Here is a 20,670-nt window from a genome sequence, read left to right as displayed (position 1 = left end):
ATTTTCCATAAGCCACTTTACTGACGGACGTGAAATCTAGCCAATGGGAACTGTCCCGGTACTGTCATGTCAAAGGGCAGTTTTAGGGAGCAGTGTAAATTATGTTGTTACTCTCTCTCTCAGTCAAGCATTCTGCTCTGACATTGGAATGTGAAGACCTTAGAATTAGTGGTATAGTGTTATAAATATGTTGTTTATAGTTCACTAAATATATGTATGACGTTTAACTCTGGAATTACTGGCAAGAAATTCTGTAAACTAAAAAATAATAGTTATTTTTCAGGACCTGTGTTTTTCTTTGTATAGTTTTTTGTCAATGTGCTTAATGTTTCTGTGTTTTTGTACCCTCTGTGCACACCATAGTCACCCTGTCAGTTCATTAATTCAATATTATTTGTTTCACCTGCGTTTTGACTTCCTGATGGTTTCCCACACCTAATTGCTATTCCCTCTTGTTACCTGTCTTATAAAAACCCCTCTGTTTGTCTAGTTCAGGGGTGTCAAACTGAATCCCCAGGGGGCCGCAGTGTCTGCAGGTTTTTGTGGTTTCCTTTCAATCAGCTGCCAATTAAGGCCAATTAAGGCCTTGAGAACAAGGCTTGCGGATACTTTAACCAATCAATGACTTGAATGAACCCAGAACACCCCAAAACCCAGCAGACACTATGGCCCTCCAGGACTGGAGTTTGACACCTGTGGTCTAGTTCACCACCAGATTATTATGTGTTCCATACTCCCTGACTCAGCATTTATTCCTGATTGATCCCCTTATGACTTGTTTTGTTTTCAACTTCCGTATTTAGTGTATTTCTTCTGTATAATATTGATCTGCAGTTTGCTTGACCTGTTTTTGTTTTTCAACCTCTGCTTCTGGATTCTGTTTCTGTCTGATCTGCCTACTTGTTTTCGACCCTTCGCCTGTGACCACGACTACAATTTGGATTATCCTTGTTATACCTGTTTGCTGGAGTTTTGACCCATTGCCTGGACTTTTGATTACAAACTGCTTATTCCATACTATCCCTGTTTGCTGGCTACCAAACCATGCCTGTCTGACCTGCCTTTATTTTAATAAAGACTCTTTATGAAAAAGCTACGCCGTAGTCTTGCATCTGGGTCTGGTGTTCTATGAACCTGATAGGGGCGACATGGTTCAGGCAGTAACAGCAGTCGTCTGGCAGTTGGTCGTCTGGTTGCCGGGTTTGATCCCCCGCCCGGGCTGTGTCGAAGTGTCCCTGAGCAAAACACCTAACCCCCAAATGTTCCTGACGAGCTGGTCGATGCCTTGCATGGCAGCCAATCGCCGTTGGTGTGTGAGTGTGTGTATGAATGGGTGAATGGGAAGCATCAGTTGTACAGCGCTTTGGATAAAGGTGCTATATAAATGCCTACTATTTAGCATTTATTGACATAAGCTTTATTTCCCAACATGTTTAAAGCAGTGTGCTTTAATGATTACATGGAATAAACCTTCCTTTTTTTTACAATCTTACATTTTCTAAACAACATTTTTTTGTTGTAATGTAATGTAAAATAATAATGTAATATAGATGGTGGGACTGGCAGCACCATGACTGCACTCCAGTGGGAATAGGGCTAGCTACAGTAAGTCAATATCAAAGGCTATGTGTTATGAAATTTACAACTGTCTTTATTCCACATTTGTTGTACAGGTGTACATTGATTGATAATATATAAATAATCTGCATTTGATCAGATCAACTTCTATTGATTATGCTTCATCCACATGAAAAAGATCATGTCACTCAATCCTAAGAATTCAGTAACACATAGAACCCTATTTTGACCTAGTTAAACATTTAGACTGCATTTTTAGACTGCAACATCAACTGCAACTTACAGGGCGGGGCTGGGGTCGGGGGTGTTATGACCCCCAGTACGTACAAACCCAATATTACAAAACTCAGCCTTCCAAGTTGAGCGCGTATCATGGAGGTAGCTATGGTAACAGACAACAATGTGTGGAAAGTGGGGGCACAGTCTGTCAATTATAACTAATTCTCATTACCATGCCCAGAACTATTATAGTGCGAAATTTAGGCTTTGAAAAATACATTTTAAAATACTTTGAAAAGAATAATAAAACCATTATGCACATTTGTTTTGTTGTTGCCTAAAGACAACTGGAAAGTGTCATATTCTACTGCTATGTTACTCCTTTAAACTGTGATCCTTTTCACTGTGATCCTTTTCCCTCACCATCTTCTTTAGCTTCCGGGAGGGTTAATATGTACTTGTGTACAACTTCCTTGCAAGTTTGCATGCTTGTTCCCTCATTTTTATACTTTAATAAAACAGGAAGTGATGGAATGACACAATATAGTTTAGACTGAGACTAATGAAATTGTATTGCCGATTTCACTTTGTTTGCTTTTGTCAACAATAATTGTTAGGGGTGCCAATAATTTTCTTCAGGAAAAATTAGTTTGCTAAATAAAAAACTGAGACATGAGAGTAAATGTATTGAAATAAAAGTATATAGTTTTCCCATGTTGTTTATTATATGCAGCCTTTTTTCTATTAAGGGTGCCAATAATTATGGAGCCCACTCTAAATACTGTTTAAAAGTGGAATCATTTTTTATTTAAAAGGTTAATCTGCTGGAGCCCATTCTCTAGGGTATCTTTGAAGCTCAACATCTCAAAACCACTCAGAATGCAGATAGAAACATATAATTCCAAGGTCCAAATATTAAACGTACCTCATTTGAATGGCAATGTGTCTTTCACATCCCCAGCCCCAGATTACATTCTTTCTAAAAAAACATTAATGCTAGATGCTGTTGCATTATTTGTTGTACACTGTAATTAGGGTCACCGGTTTATAGACGGCAGTTTTGTCACCTGGAATTCAGTCATCCCAGAGAAAGAGGTCAATAGAACCTCAGTCCATTATCACACTGCCCCTGCAGAGTAATCAACGTCAATTTCCACTAATTAAACACAGACATTGATTGACAGTAATGCTCCAACATTGTCACATGCTGCTTTCATGGCACAGAGCTACAGCTACTGTATGTGGCAGGCATTTCTAGTTTTTTAAGCAATGGTAAGTTGACAGAAAAATATATACAGAGCTGTATCTGTGCCAGCACAGCAGTATTCAGGGTGACTTCCGTTATCAACCGACCACGATCAACCTCATTACTCCACATAATGAATTAATATGATTGCATTTAAATGTGTGTATGTGGATAACTGGGGTTATTGATAATTACATGGTTTTGTTCATAGCAGTAACTGGGTTATGGTCACTGGCTGGGACCTCTGCTCAGATGCACGTCCATGAGCAAGCACGATGAGAGGCAGCGGGGAATGGTAATGATTTCTGTGGGGCCGATTTCTGAAAGCACAAGCTTTCAGAGGTGTATTCCAGAGATGAAATTGTGAAGTTTTTGTGAAATGCTCCAAAAAAAAAGAGATGGGAATTATTAGCTTACAGGCTAGTTCCACAAAGCAGGGTCACTGAGTTAGCTGGATAACTGCACTGTGAAAACCGGAACGCTCCCATTACGTTACATTACATTAATGGCATTTTTTATTCTTATCCAGAGCGACATACAGTCTAAGCAGGAGATAATCCTCTCCTGGAGCAGTCATGTACCTTAACCACTACGCTACAGGCCGCCCTATCTGGAGCATGGACTGAAGTAAAAAGAGCTCTTCCAGGTTTTACTCAGTATGGCTATCCACGCAACTCGGTAATCCTGCTTTGTGGAATAGGCCGTTGGTAGGTGCCAAATCTCTGGATTTACTGTAATACCTTTTCATCAATTCTAACCATTTAGCCACTTGTAAAAAGAACTATAGCTTGAGAGAGGTTGATAAGGGAGACAGACTTACTTTCTCATTATCATAGAGCAGATGATTAACATACCCACTGATAGTTCTCTGAACTGGAAGGGTTGGCAGGTGTTGTCAATGAATCAACATATGCATCTGCTTGACATAAAGAGTAGCTGATCTGGGTCAACATACCACCCTAGTTCGATGATATTCTGGACAGCCCTGCTAATGCTAACTAATGCTAATCCAAACAATTCTGTTTCCAACTACTGCAAAACTTCACCTGCTAATTTTATTTGCATTACTTGTCTTGTCTTATTCATGACACATAATTTTGTCTGTATGCCAATACTTAACAGCTTCGGACTTCGGACTTATACTTAAAACCGCCAAGTCGAAATAAAAACAAACAAAAGAATGACACATTCCAAGAGTCATAGCCTTGCTTTCCTTTACTTTCCCCTACAGATGAAATGCTGCTGATTTGCACAAGTGATGAATAAAGTCTGGGACCCGCGTGTCCTGGCTAAAGATAGCCCATCTCCCTGACTACAGCACACGCTTCCACACACCCTGGAGGATTGCAGACGGGGAAGTAGGACAGCCCGGAAAATGGGGCGGCCCAAGTGCAGGGATTCTGGGCGCAATGGCGGCCTCGGTAATGCACGTCTGACTAGTCAGTGGGACCGGGCCTGGGCACCCACAACCATCGGTAAAAATACAGCTTCACTTCTTTTCTCGACGAACGAAGCAGGGAAAGGTCTCCCTCCCAGCTAGGACGAATGCTGCTCGCTGGCAATAGATGCCGCCCTTCGCAAGTCCACATTTCTTTTCTTTTTTGCCTCGAGGTAAGTTATTTTCCTGGGTAACTACTTTGGAAAGACAGACGTGAAGTGGGAATATTTGAGGACATGCTGCGGTACTCTCTGTGGAAACATGTTTGTGATGTTAAAAAAAGAACGAAAAGATCAGCAGAAAAAGCCTGTACTTTTTGTATGTCTGTATGACAGGTAACTACACGGAGAATAAAGTAGTTTGCGAAACGCACCTGAATTCAGTCAAAAGCACCATTTTCACACGTACATTATGTGCCGTACTTAATATATTAACAAAACATTTGAGCCCTCGTAGAACAGTTTATTATTAAAGCGCATTTCTTTGAAATGATATCCAACTCAGTGTGTGGAATGGAACTGAAAGACAGACGGAAATTAAAGTGATATCTAATATCTAAACATCAGATCGACATGAAAGTATTCCTGGAATTTTCATCAATTCGTTCATATATTTGTTAGTCAGAATTGGAAGTACTTACAGTATGTCTACAGTCATATGTGATTTGTCAAACTTGCTTTAAAAAGGCTATTTTTCTGTGTATATCTGAGCTGTTGATGAAAAATCCCACCCAATCTCATATTGCAAGTATATGCACAAACAAAATCAACGGACTTAGGCCAGCATTACTGCTGAATTTCTACTTGTATACATATATTTATACATATATTTCTGTGCATTTATACCTAATGCAATCCACAGATGCCCATGATGACAATTTATATGTTTCCAAAGCATGATATGATGCTGCTTACATGTTGCAATGGCTTGCATTTAATTTTACAAGCTGAAAAGGCATGTATCTTGGTGACATATCAACAAAGCTACAAGAGAAGGAGAATAAGAGAATGTCTGATGAGAGAATAACCAGTAACGTATCACCAGGAGGAAGACAATGCCTGCTATTATCCCTGATGGTGACAATGGCCCTCCTGTCTATTAAAACAGTTTTCAAATTGTTAATTTTCCCCACAGTAGGTTATACCAAGGTCAGTTTGCAGGCTGGGTAAACTGCATTCTCCTTCTTGGTGTCAAGGTGCCATTAACATGTCATTCTGTGAAATACTGAGATACGTTTTATGCTCGTGTTTAGGACAACATTATAATGGTTTTATTTTTATTTCATTTAGCCTGGCCAGTCGGCAGTCGGTAGTCCCGTTTACATGATCATTAAATGTCTGACTCATAACAGTCATATACATATAAGTTTACATGTAGCAGCATTAGGGAGAAAAACATTTTTTATTCTAGTTTTGAAATGAGCTTCAGTGCACTGGCCGAGCTGCTGTCCTGCAAGGAACAGTCTGTACTACATGTATTTCAAATTAGGTCTGTACACACGTGATTGATAAATCGCAAACTTTCTCTGGTAATATCCTATGGTAAATGAGCTACTCCATCTCACCTCTCTCTCTGCCTTTCGCAGATTTAGCATCCTCGGAACAAGAAACGAAAAAACAGCGAAAAGCCACTTATCTTTACAGGTAAAATAAGAGCTCCGCTCGGCCACCCCGGCTGCTGGCCTTTCTGAAGCCTGGCTGTCGAGCTTTAGCCAGACAATGCTCAGCCCTGGCTGATTCGTTAAGTGATAGAGCGGCTTGGTTGTAAAAACACGGCTTGATATAACAACTAGAGGTGGACAGGCATTTAGTGTTTTCAGGGACATGTATTCCCACCTTTGGGGAGGCTTCTCGCTCATAGGTGAGCAGCAGCTGCCTAAGATTGATCTCTCTGATTGGACGCCAGTGGCGGAGCCAGAAAACCAATGGTATTGATTTCCTCCCATTTTTTGCTTAACAGTCCTTATTTGCCAGCTGCCCCACAGAAAAGGTTACATTACACATTGTTTGTTTCCAGTGGCTCCTAATTAGGGTTATCCGCACATGTGACAGTGAATTTGACTGTTCATTGGAGTTGGCCTCCGTCTGCCGCAATTACAGTAATTGGTGTTTGCTTACATCAGTTTGCTTGTGTGGTGCTAGCGCAGGGTGAAAGGAAATCTCCCTTGGATCATTACTGCGATTATCGACCCATCTTCAACAGCGCATGCAAATAAACATGCATGGGATCCTTTTAAAAGAGGGGTATGTGCTAACAAGGGTTTTATGTTTAGTTTAGTACAAAAAGAGCTGTCAAAAGCTCCTGGAAGCCCAGCAAAGGCAGTTTATCATATTCATTACTCAATTACGTGCATTTAGTTTTCGGTTTTTTACAGGGCGCTTTCTCCATAAAGGCAAACACACTTGAAATCCTGATTTCCATGAAGCGCAATCAGACCTTCATTGACGGTAGACGTGCAGAGCTCTTTCAATCGAGCGAGATCCTTCCTGTGAGTACAAAGGGTCATTTATTTTTTCCATCAGATGAAAACTTGTTTATCGACAAGATTCATACACAATAAAAGGTTTCTGAAACAGGAAGATGCCAAAAATGTAAAACCAAATCTCAATCTGTAATGGAATAATATGCAGCTAAAATAAAAATATAAGTTATAAAACTATGCCATGATATAAAATAATTGAATCTATTCCCACGTAAACCAGAGAATGTAACATGCAGCACGTACTGCAAGTGTAAGGCAATGCATATAACCACCCCTTTTTTGTCCATTACAGCATTACAATGTTGTATATTTCAGTGTAGGACATGAGTAGCATTGAGTAGCATTTGGAATATAGCAACTTGGCCTCCCCGTTACAATTAATTAGTTGACAGCTACAATTAATCCTCTCTGCAAGCTAGAGCCATACAGTGCGGAGCAGGGGAGCACAATCCTGTTTGTCTCTTTCTAGCTGCCTTTTCCCCCATTTGCACTGTCTCAGACAGAGCCAAACACAAACTTCACCAGACGCGAGATGGAAAAGATAAGCTGTTCTCTGACACACTATATGTGCCTTTGAATGCAATAGGTTTCTAGGAGGGAAAATAAATTGAATCTTTCTCTCCCTCTCTCTAGAGGGCCCCAAAAGCAGGGACGTTAATCGCAGATGATGGCATGGATTCGAGCTGTCCAACCGATGCAAAGTCCTCTGCCAATTCAGGAGGGCACAGCAAGCCACCACTTGATTTCATTTTCCTGATGTGAATCTACTCAGTCCCAGAGAATACCTGAGCTATCTGGAGATGCAACTGAATGCTTTGAGGTCCCGGTTCTGTGTTTTTCTATGGCTCTTAAAAGTGCCCTCAAGTCATAATCAAGGCCATCTTGACACATTTCATTCTTTTAACTTTGCTGAAGTTACACAGTAGTCTTCATACAAATATTAGAGGGAAACGGCAACGTTTGTCCAACTTACCTAGATTTTCATTTTTGAGCATTCACGGGCTCAATTTCCATGTTAGAATAATGTGTTAACTTAGCATAAAGACTTGAAGCCTATAGGAGTCAGTACTCAACTTTCTGTCTTGATTACACATAGTATAATTTGTATTTGCACTTCTGGGTTCATCAGCTGTCTCAATGCAAAGGCCGGTCTGAGTCTGCGAACAGCCAGTACTGCTGAAACCATATTGCGCATAATTTGTCTGGGTAAGTCGAAAAAAGGTGTATTTCCCAAAGTGTTGGTGTTTTCCGTTAATACTGAGCACTGACCTTTATTTCTAACATGTAGGATGAGATTTTCTATGTGGATAATAGTTTATATCTGCCACAGTTGTGTGAGTAGAATTCACAGGGCTTGCTCCCCTGGCAGAATTGTTGCAATACAGTTATTACAATTGTGAACAAGCATTTTATTTTTTGAGTTTACTTTTTCTAAAATTATTCACAAAGTTAGCACAACCGCACTATGTGGACCAAACTGAAGGTTTTTTAAATTGCTTCGGCAAAGAAATGCATTCAATGAATGCACTGAATGAACGGTTTTAAAATATTGAATGCATTTCTCATTCTGGCTCAACCAAAAAACTTTCATATTTCTACACAATAGAATATTTCCAAATTCTTGTCTATTCTATTCCAAAACTCAAGTGAAAAATCTCACAATAAGGGTAAAGTTCAAGTGCATAGCAATTTGCTTAGCCACAAGTACTATACTGAAATGCATTTCAAAACCCCCAGCAAACTGTAATAGTTATAGAAACAAAGTGCTGAGTGAAGGCAATGCAGATTGCGAATTGGTTATTGAACATACCTGATTCAGTAGGAGTCCTGCCCAGTTAGACCTATTGCGGGAATTTCAATTTTGTGAATGATTTTGTTCAAGATGAACCCAGGCTGAAATATAAAAGTGGATGAAAGAGGAAGACAAATGGCATGACGATGGAGAGGGAGAGGGAATGGGAGAGGAGAGGAGTATGAATACGTGGTGCCATTCAACATAGAAAATGGATGTTGGATGCCTGGATATATCAGCCGATGATTGCCATGGATGGATCAGGCATGCACAGTGGTTCTTTCCTATAGCAAGAGAGGACATAAGGTGTGATGTGAGAGCATTTTTCACTATGATCAATTTTACATTACATAACATTTTACTGTATTACAGCATTCTCATTTTTAATTCTCATTTTCATTTGTAATGGCTGTGTGCCAATAAATAATTTACTGCAGCATTTCTATGACTTGTTCCTGTTACATATACTGGAGTACATTCCAGATGTGCCTTGCTGTTTCGTTGTGAAATGTTAACAAAAAGATAAAATAAAAATAGTTATATTGCACACATTATCAGCCAAAGAATAAAGTGGTAATTGTAATAACAAAAGAGAAAAACAAAATGGATTTATTACTTCAAAGACTGACATAAAATAATGAATCTACTGTAATGCCACCTGTCTTTGGTGTTTTTAGATCATTATGCTATCGTTGTTGGAAGAAAACAAGCGCTGATGCTTTGGTAGAATGATTTTATTTCAGACACGTTTTGGTAGTTTTGGTGCATTTTGAGTATGAAATGAACTATCGTGCCAGGCTGTTGGTGTTTTATTGTTTTGGAACAGTAAAAAAAATCAGGAAGCATCTGGTTGTAATAGGGAAAAATTCAATTTTTACAATTTTTCAGTTATATGCACTTTGAAAATGGAGTAGAGGGCATCAAATAACTGCATGTCCCATTGATGCTGTGCCCCAAACAAATTAGCAATGGCATAGTAGCATGAACCTGTGGCAAACCACCAGAGCGCAATAGTCACTCGTTTGTGCACAGATACGGGGGCATGAAGATGAGAGTCAGTGAAGACAAGACAGCAGCTGTTCACAAATGTGGTTGAAGGTGTGCTTTCGCATACGGAAATTGAGAACCCAGTCGGAATCTGTGAAATTATGCGTGAAATTATGTGCAATATGGTTCTGCCAGTACTGGCTGTTCGCAGACTCATACCCTCCTTTGCACGGAAACAGCTGATGAACCCAGAACTGCGATACTCGCATTAATAGTGTACCTCTGCTGCTGTCTCCGCATCAGTATATGCCTTGTGTGGGCCCTACCTTAACTTAATGTGAACATAATGAAAAGAAGCACAGCCTCACTATTTTCCAGGAATTTTGTTTCCTGTTTTATGTAGTAGTTAAATATTGCACATGAAATCAACACTGTGTTCTGATCAGTGGCGTAGCTAGACCCTTACTGGGAAGGCTTTAACCCCCCCATAGAGCCTATTCAGCCCCCCCACCCTAGGAAATTTAGCCTAAGTTATTGTATTTATTAAAAAATAATAATAATAACTTGTTGGCTCACTAACTAGTAGACATCAGCGAATCCATAAAGAATATGCATCATTTCCAAGGGGGATGCTTCTATACTATTATAAACCGTCAATTCAACAAATCTTTCTATTTCATGGTTACTCGCTTCTTTAAAAACAACTACCAGAGCCTATGAACATGTCGAACATATGCAGAGAATGTATTGCAAAACAATATTCATGAAATTATCTGTGGTAGGTTACTTTCTTTGAAAACAGTAGCATATTTTCCTCTTTTCTGATATGCAAAGATTGCTGGGAAAATATGCTACTGTGTAGGCTATGTTGTGGTCCAATGTAAGAGCAAGTTTTTTAATAATGTGATGATGCTGAGTGATGTAATTACATACTAGTTTTGGTGGTGAAATTTGAACATCAGCTGGTTAGCGAGGAAAGTTGTGTTGTGTAGCAAAGCCTTCATGCTGAACCGTAACCGATTCTGACAATGTAGTAAACCCACACGCACCATTTCTGTGAAAGCACCAGATCCAAACTATAAATACGATGGGTGAGGGTGTGTTTATTTGCCTAAATTTCTCTGATCTACAGCTACCACTAATTCTAGAAATATTCTCAAATTTGAGATAGAACAAATGTCAAAGCATGTACATCCAGAAATTCATGTTTAAATCCATGTTTAAAACTTTTTATCTGAGTTGTGTATAAATAGAAACAAAACATAACCATGATTCAAATGTTTACCTCTGGGAAGTATTTTGGTACTGTATTCACTTCCGGAAACAGACTTTTCAGCTCTTTCATGATAATACAAACCTTTTTCATGATGAAAAAGGGCACTGCTGCCCCACTACTGTCGGAACCTGCAAGTCCGTCAGACCGCTGTGGATTAGTGCGCTAACATATGCCTCCTGGTGGTGGTTGTGTGAACAACAAGTAATTACTGTGAAAAAAAAAGTATCTGTAGGCAGAAACACCAAATAAAACATGAAACCACTGTACATCTGTTGCCCACACTTTTACTGAATTCTCAACATATTTTTCTATTTTGCTTTTATCTGCCACACCCACGAAAGAAGAAGAAAAATAAGTTGATATGTCCCTCCAACAGCACACTGCATGCACAGGCTTCTCCGTCACCTGCATAATTCATGTGGGATATGGGGGGTGGGCCGGCCAGTTACAGTATTGCCTGCTGTGGAAAGATTGCTTCCATTTGTATTTCCTTTTTTCTGCCCTTTTCATTCCCTCTCTCCTCTTTCCAATTAAATTAAGGGCACTACAGCACTAAATCCAGTCTGTGGGGAGCGAATGTATGACAATTAGAATGGGGAAATGCATAGGTACTGAAAGAGTGATAGCAGACTAAGAACCGCACAAGGATTCATACAGAGCAATTATGCTGAGAGTCCGGGCTTTCAGCATCTTACACAATATATGTACATAAAGCTGGGCTTTAATGCAGATTTGCATTCTTTAAACTCTTCTCTCTTACAGCGCTGTCATCAGGGCCCGGACGTAAAACATTATATTACTAGAAAATCAGGGGCAAAAAAATGAAAGTGTATAATAATGATTATTATTATAATCATAATTTAATAGGCCCTGCCAATTTCTTCGAGTAGGTAATGGTCTTCGTAAGGAGCGTCCTGCCTGCCGCAGATAGTAAAATGGTTATATCTTCCATCAAAAAGCCTGGAATTCCACCTTTCCTCTTCGGAAAGCGAGTCATTCATTTCATAATGCTTAAAAATATGGCAAGAAGTCATTTAGTAAGTTATTCATATTTACAGTCATTTTTGCCAGTCATCTCACATTTAATGTGTAACAGTGTAATTACCAGCTGTCACATGCAGTGTGTGGAGTGCAGCTAAATTCACCGGGCAGATGTGAAATGGTTGTTTGGGGGAAAATTACGTTATATAAATCATTACCTTACAATGATATGGCTTGTTGTACCTTTTTTTTTTTACGTAGTTCTTTCCCCATGAATGTACACCATACTGTTTTTTTTCACCAACTTCACAAACAGCAATGATGAATTCATGTACTTCAGAGAAGAACGTGTAAATGATATTATTTTATAAGATGTTGATACCTTACACCATAAATATAAAATTAGACATGGAGGTGTAGATATCTCAATTATTTCAACAAACCATTTACACTGCCTGAGGAATGTAATTATGATTTCTGCACCATGTTCAATCATCATGTAAACAAAAACGGGCGAAGATGTCAGTGCTTGAGTGAAGCCTCAACTACCTGCCTCTTCCTACAATTATTTAATCCAACAGAATACGGGAGGCACTGATGAGGTTGTGGCACACATAGTGACAGGCAAATTGGATTGCTTTTAACCGTGTGTGGGGTCCGGAGCGGATCAGGGGAGTAAGTGCTGTTTGCCACTCAGTGGGATCGATAAGGGAACCCCCTCATCGATCGGGGCCTGTACGAAAGTGCCCTGGGCAGGAAGGTAATAGCCACAGTAGAACAGAGAGCATGTTCATGCGCCAGGGTGCTCGTCCCTGGGGGAAAGAAGGCTGGAACCCCACTGTTTCAACGCCGATGGAGCCCTTCCACCCAGCACTTTCCCCCAGAGGTGCCCCCCCCCCCGTGGCAAATGTCTCAGTCCACTACAGCAACATACAGGAGTGCTGCTCGGATAATGGGGAGCAATTACAGTACCCTCCAACCCAGGGGGCCGGGGATTGCAATTCTCTGAGAAGTGGCCGCTCGAGGTATTGCAGTTTTGTAAGCCTCTGGTGTCAAAAGAAAAAAAAAATCCCCATTGAAGTCCATTGAAAACTACAAATTTACCCCGGCCAAATTATATTATTTTGGACTGTACTTTTGAAGTTTCTTCACACCGAACAAATTACTCTCCAGTGACCAATTTTTTTCCGAGCCACACAGAAGAAGATCTAGGATTGATTTCATTCCAATTTGGTCCACGTGTTTTTACATCGCACTGCACGCACCTGCTGCATGAACACACCCGCGCATGAACACACCCGCGCTGGAACACACCCGCGCATGAACAAGAATGCTGAAAAGGGTTGAGCTGAGAGATTCTCTGCAGGGTTGACTTGCACAGAATCGTTTCTCAGCCCAAGAGACCGACGATTATTATTATTATTATATTATTATTATTGATGATATTGTTTTGGTGATAATGTTATTTTTATATTATTACTGTCAATATTACTAATAGTAATAATGTTACCTGAAAAATCGATCTTGTGTCCAGTGTTTATGGTGATGAATCATGATGATAAATGGAACATAAATAAACGAGCTATTTGTCTTAAATTATGCTGCTATGCTGATATGATTCCATCACATTATTATTTTGACGACATGGTTACTTTGCTACGAATAGCCTACTGTTATTAAAATGTTCTTAATTTTAGTATTTCTGTCTCTGCATGATGATGCTGCTGTTGATGACGAATACACATCATATATTAGAAATAACTTTTCATAACAAAAGCCACAAAGGCAGCCCTTACTGTGCACAATAAACAAAACAAGTTTGCCAAACCTCATTGGAATTATGACTGGAAGAGCATGCTATGGTCAGATGAGGCCAAAATGTTCCATTTTGGTCTCATCTGACCATAGCATGCTCTTCCAGTCATAAACACCATCAGCATGTTTGGCTGCAAAATTGAAGGCATACAAGGAGAATTACCACATACCTACTGTCAAATATGCCGGTGGGTCATTGATGTTTTGGAGCCAGTGGTCCAGGGGCACTATTTAAGATCAATGCCACAATGTACTAGGAAATCTTGCCAGAAAGTCTGGTTGCCTCAAATGACTCCAAGCACACACTCAAAATCCACACATAAATTGTTAAGTAAAAACATCACATCACAACATCACAAAAAGCCATCTCATTCTCCAGACTGAGACTTGTGGTCTAAACTGAGGAGGGGGGTATCACACGGATATCAATGATTCTAAAAAGTTCTGAATGGAGGAATGGTCAAAAATCTCTTCAAATGTGTTCTATAACCTTCTCATAAACCTTCTCATAAATATCTTTGCCAAGGGTGTTTGCACAAAATGTCAAACCAGGGGTGGCAATAATTGTGGGGAATTGTGTTTTTTGGGGAAATATTTTTTCTTTGAAAAATGTAAGGTACCCAAGAAATCTGTTTGTGAATCTTCATTGTATGTAGTTTGTGTGGTGATTTCAATAAATTCCTGAATCATCTTTGTCTAAGAGGTAGGGAGGAGGGGTCAGGCCAGGTGTGAAAAGCCCACTTACCTGGCAGGACGTAAATATTAATTGAAGAATAACCCATTGTCAACAGGTGCTGAAAAATAGTAGGGACAAGACTATGTTTTGTCAATTATTTACATTTCTAACAGAATTTGCTACAATATTTGACATCTTTTGATACCCAAGACCTAGACGAACACATTTCAGTGATCTGGTTAGTACATATTAGTCCTGTATGTGTTCAAAACTACTGTTTACAATTTGTGTGATTCTAGAGCAATTTAAAACCAACAATTGATTCTGACCTAACGTTAATCGGCTACTTTAGGTTGACTGTACTGTAGTGTACGTCAAACGTCACCCGATAGCAAGGTATGGGGCAGTTTAGTTCTGACATTACTTATTTTGAAATGTACCAATAATCCAGTATTGAATGACGTGTATTGCCTTTATCACAGATTTCCGTGAGAGTTAATGTTAGCGGTCCGAGGACCTGGACGGCAATGTGGTCGCAATGTGGTCCTAAAGGACAACGTGTGTTTAAAGGGTTTATGTTAAGATTAACCAGATAAAGATTTAATAGAGATTTACCTGCATAACAGTGCAAAACTGTAGTAGTTCAGTACTTCAGGTGAAAGTCTTGGTTTCAATGTACTGAAAATCGCAATATAGTATGGGGGACTGTTTAAACTGCCTCAAAGCAAGGAGGTCCTGGGTTTGAATCCCGGTCGGCTGGGGCCTCTCTGTGTGGAGTTTGCATGTTCTCCCTGTGTGTGGGTTTCCTCTGGGTACTCCGGTTTCCTCCCACAGTCCAAAGACATGCAGGTTAGGCTGATTGGAGAGTGTAGATTGCCCGTAGGTATGAGTGTGTGAGTGAATGGTGTGTGTGCCCTGTGATGGACTGGTGACCTGTCCAGGGTGTATTCCTGCCTTTCGCCCAATGTATGCTGGGATAGGCTCCAGCCTTGCTTGGGTTAAGAGAATGAATGAATGAATGACTGTTTAAACGACACCACATCCGGGTGGTCACACCCACTTTGAGTACGGGTAACGAGCAACGGATAATTTAATTGGTTTACTTGTATATGGAATCGGATACGAGTACGACTACTCACTCACCCCTAATAATCAAAATCAATCTTTTAATGTTTAAGTAGAGTTAACACTTTTGCTGCAAAATGAGGGGCATCATCTCAACATGTGGGACACGGGACAAAGGGTTAAAATGCTGTGCAGTACAATGCAAAAGGGACAAAGGTCACCGTAGTCCAGACCTTGCATATTCCTTTAGATGGCAGCTCCCTCAATTCATTCATACCGCTGTGACTATAACTTTTGCTCTAAGGCATTCCCTCTGTCACTGGTATTGCTTAGCTTAGACTAGCTTGCCTACAGCTGCTGTCCAGCTTGTGTGATGCTTTGCACAAAGGGCCAGCCTGACCAAAATGGAGCCTGATGGAAAATGACTGAATTAGGTTATTAACTGGTTGGGATTTATCGGGCTAAGGTGACAATTACAAGCTCTAATTAAAATAACCAGAAATTGCAGAGCACTGAGCTTGTTGGTGCTGATAAGCTCTGGTTCCTGCAAAACGGGTAGAACCAGGAATGATTCATCTATTGAAGATATATTTTACAAAAGAAAGAAAGATTCGTTAAAACTTAAGTTCTTAACTCAATGAAAAAGACAAAATAGAGTTATATGCTGCAAATAATTAAAAATAATTCCCAAAGAATATCACAGATGGCTAGTGCCAAGTGTCACAATCTGACACAGCAACACTGTTCATTCAGTCAGTAGGCAATGATTAGCCTGACACTTTGGAATTTTCCAGAGTTGCTGCTGGCAGCGAGTTAGTCATTGAGAGTCTTTTATTAGCTCTGAAGCAATGGATGTGTATAATTACTACAACTGTAAAGTATAATTAGTGATAAAGACTAGTCGCTAAAGCTCGTATTCCAGCTGGCCAAAACTTCTGACAGCTGTTCATTTACATGTACATGTAGTGCTGTAATGTGACAAATTTAATAACAACAATTAAAATGCAAATTAGTGAGAATAAATTTAAAAAGTGCAATACTGGAATAACTGACAGGAGTATTCCTCACAATGTATGCCGAATGTTGGGAGTGATAAGTTCCGAATGAAGCAATTACAGGAAAAGGTCAAACCGTCAGTATTTGTCTACAGGAGAGCAGAAAAAAAAAAACGACACTCCAGTTGTGATAACTTAAGTTATTAATGAAGTGTATTAATGAATGAAGTGTATTAAGTGTATTAATTAATGAAGTGTAGACACAGCAATTACTCCTGCAAATATAAAGACCTAACACAATCTACACAGTTTACAGTTGTTTCCTTAAAGAGGCTTTTTTTTGGTGAGGGTTAACCATTGCAGCAATAAATGTTCTGTCATGTTTTTCCTCAGTTTTGTTTTTGGGTGGCCTTACTGGAAAGAATGAGTTTTGGAAATAATTACTGTGGTGAAATATTTAAAAAGCAAAAAACCACAAAAAACCCATAAAGGTTTGGCATTCTTTTAGTGCTGTGAAAGTTAACCGGTTCAGGGGGTACAATACAAAAGCTGAATTTCTGGACCAGTGAAGCTGTGAATTGGAACTGAATTTACACCGAAACCAAAAAACGCGGTGACAGTTGGTTTCATATATTGCCCCTCACCGTATCAATATTGCTTGTTTGCATGCCACTCCGCCTCCTTCAGAGTAATTCAATCATTCTTCATAGACATGTTTTGGTGCAGTGGGTAGCACTGCCGCCTCACAGCAAGGAGGTCCTGGGTTTGAATCCCGGTTGGCCGGGGCCTCTCTGTGTGGAGTTTGCATGTTCTTCCCGTGTTTGCGTGGGTTTCCTCCGGGTACTCCGGCTTCCTCCCACAGTCCAAAGGCATGCAGGTTAGGCTTATCGGAGGGTCTAAATTGGCCATCGGTATGAGTGTGTGAGTGAATGAATGGTGTGTGTGCCCTGCGATGGACTAGCAACCTGTCCAGGGTGTATTCCTACCTTTCACCCAATGTATTCTGGGATAGGCTCCAGCCCCCCTGCAACCCTGTTCAGGATAAGTGGGTTAAGATAATGGATGGATGGATAGACATGCCTTAAAAAGATCTCTAGGGTAGAGTTGAACTGTCCACTCATGACCAGCTATTTGACTATTGGAGCCCCAAGGCAATTTTTTTGAAGCACTCTTTTGAGTTACTGTATATCCTAAGGCACCACATGGAGGGGAGGTTGTGATTGAAGACAGAGATCCCTAGGCGATCACCTATGTCACCTATGCTAGGAACCAAGTAAGAGCTCAAGACAATGCCTTCTAATGTGCTTTGCAATGAGAATTCAAACATTCGACTACGGACAGCCACAGGCCACCTTGGAGACATACACAACAATATTCAGGATGTAAAACCGTTATTGTATGTGTTGTTTGTGAATCCCAGAGACAGTAACAGATTCAAGGTTGAATCACTGTAGGAGCAGAACAGCCACTGTGAAACTGGACATGGATGCCAACATGTGAAAGCACAATGAGCAATCTGTGCTGGAGAAGTGTTAATGCATATTTGCTGTTTTGTATGCAGCTGGGAGCAGTTGCCTCATTGTTAGGTTCAAGGTAAACCCTCAGTCAACAAACACACATTCAACCATCATCAGTCTTATAGGAGCAGCATATGGATCTGAGACAGATGAAAAAGAGAACATCAGAAGTGAACAATGTAGCGCATAGGGGTGTAAATGCTTGACTTGATGATGATACTATCGATAATGAAACAATGCGATGCGATTTCTCTTCATTCATAACATATAATTATTAATTCATTCATAACGATACAATACAATACAATTAGCTAGCTGCGATCCTAATTTTTGATCATTAGATTTGACAGTCCCCCCCCTAATCCCACAGACACTCAGAGGACTAACAAACAATTTTACTTTTAAAGTTAACTAGTGTGTTTATTAAATGCCTCAAATATCCATATCTGTGGTGTTGGGTTAAAGAATGTGTAGTGGCAATGATGACATTCATTTTTCAACTGATGCGGGGTGTTTCATATTTCAACCTGAACATATGTTACCGATTGAGGGGACATGGGTAGAAAGAGAGCGTGCGCAACTTGCTGAGAGTGTGACGGGGGAAATGGTAAACGAAAACTGGTGGTGCACCTGTCACCATAGGGAGCCCTGAGAAGTCGTTCTGCTGTAAGTATGTTCAGCACGAGCAATTAAGCAACGTCACTGGTCGTGTTTGGCTTAAATCTCTAGCCTGTGTTTCCTAGAAGGTAACAGCTGCTCAAACTCCATCCTTGAATTCAGAGACTGGTTTATGGGTGGGCACCCATCCAGGCAATCACATAAGACACCCACGAAAATATGCTAGCATACAAATATCACGTAACCTAAATTGGCTAGCCTGAGCGATATGGCAGACAGCTCTGGCTTTGCAGATTTAGAGAACAAGCTTTTCGATTTTGGTGAAGAAATACAACCTTACAGTTTTGAACTGTAATTTACAGAATTGCGTGAGACACAGACAGCGGATGACGAGGCTGCCGAAGCTAACAGAGAGCAGAGAAGTGGGAACAGAAATTGGTGTCAGTGTGAGAACTGTGCACCCATGCCTACCGAGACGGAGAGCCTTTGCTGCCGTGAACAATGAGGGCAACAGCTGTTGGCAGAAACCGAACACAGAGTTTGCATCACTGCCAATAATAACTTTGAACCCTTGCTACGTCCTGCAGTACTTACCAACTTGTTCAGCAGCAATAGGAGGATTCATTGGAATAAGTATCCATTGTCTCATGTTCTTTTTATCTCAACCGCAAATGTAGTCAGTGTATTGAAAAAACAATGGAATTGCTGTTCTTATACCTTTGGAAGGGATTGTATGAGATGTCAGCTGCTGCTTCTTCACACCATTCATAAATCAGGCTTGTACAGGGAAGAGTGAGTGGACAACACTCAAAGGGTGGACATGGGGGTGCCCACTTGACCAACAAGGGTCCCTTGCGTGATCAGACACTACATTACAGTTACTTAGCTGATGTTGCTGTTTATAGGGTGCAAAATACATGTCTTAAATGTGTTTAAAAGTATGAAAAAATACAACATTTAAGTTGTATCTGCTTGAAGCCCATTCACTTTGGAATCTTTGAAGGTCAATATCTCAAAACTACTTAGAACACAGATAGAACTATCTAATTATCAACTCACGATGTAGCGGTGTGGTGACCTGTGGGTCTACTGGCCGCAATCAGTCCTGACAAGGTCTGGAATTTGTTTACAAACAATGAAGTCCATCCATACACTTGGGACAAAGCTTTAACAGGACATGCCAACCAATAATCCCTTCTTAATTTTATCTATCACTGTATCATTATCTTTCTTGACACCATGTTAAATATAAATGATAACTTCAATATCGTAAAATCAATGTAATGATTACTAGAATGCAGTTCTTAAATCGACCAATTTGTTCAATTAATCCATTGCTATTACACCAGCTGTCACTACAACATGTGTAGAAGGCTACCAGACATATCAGGTTTTTCACGATCATTTAATTTATTAATAGATCTTTAAGTCATCAATATACCCTGCATGTGGTCACAAAGTGTGCATTTATCTACAGGTTCAAATTATTATTAGATACTCTATCATCAAATTGTGCACAATTCTGTGGCAATGAAATACCAGAAAATAGAAATACCAGGTGTTATTTGATGCTCGGTTCCTAAAAAGAAAATAAACTGAGGTCAAAGAACAATTGCTGGTTTATAATATTGTAATATTTATTGTAACTTCCTCTATGCCTAGCCCTTTATACATCATGCATCAGCATAATCTCATGTTCAGTATAATAACACATATTAGTTGCCAGTTCCAGCCAGTGTATTAGTGAAAAGACCACCATAAGGTGGTTTTTCTGCTTTTAAGTGATGGTATGGCAGAAAATAGTGAATGTGCCTGTTCTGCCCTGTCACGGTCTATGGGTTCTCATAACCACAGTCAACTAAACAGCAGGGGGAAAATGACTAACAGTACCGGCACGTTTGTTTATATGGCTTATCAGTGTGAGGCAGAGCTAGTGTCATCGTCCTGGCGCTGTGGTTGCACAACGCTTCAACCCGTAGCTCAGT

The 20,670-nt window shown here is 40.1% G+C and overlaps 1 long non-coding RNA gene across 1 annotated transcript; it reads left to right on the top strand.

Moving 5' to 3' along the window:
• Positions 1–4,419: 4,419 nt before the first annotated feature.
• Positions 4,420–11,271, top strand: LOC133127591 (uncharacterized). Its single transcript, XR_009708641.1, has 4 exons — positions 4,420–4,654; positions 6,067–6,124; positions 6,856–6,969; positions 7,597–11,271. It is a non-coding gene; the product is annotated as an uncharacterized LOC133127591 (long non-coding RNA).
• Positions 11,272–20,670: the final 9,399 nt, after the last annotated feature.

The sequence above is a fragment of the Conger conger genome, chromosome 4 (assembly GCF_963514075.1).
Source record: "Conger conger chromosome 4, fConCon1.1, whole genome shotgun sequence".
NCBI lineage: Eukaryota > Metazoa > Chordata > Actinopteri > Anguilliformes > Congridae > Conger > Conger conger.
The sequence above is the reverse complement of the archived record's forward strand: the minus strand, read 5'-3'. Positions and strand labels throughout refer to the sequence as shown.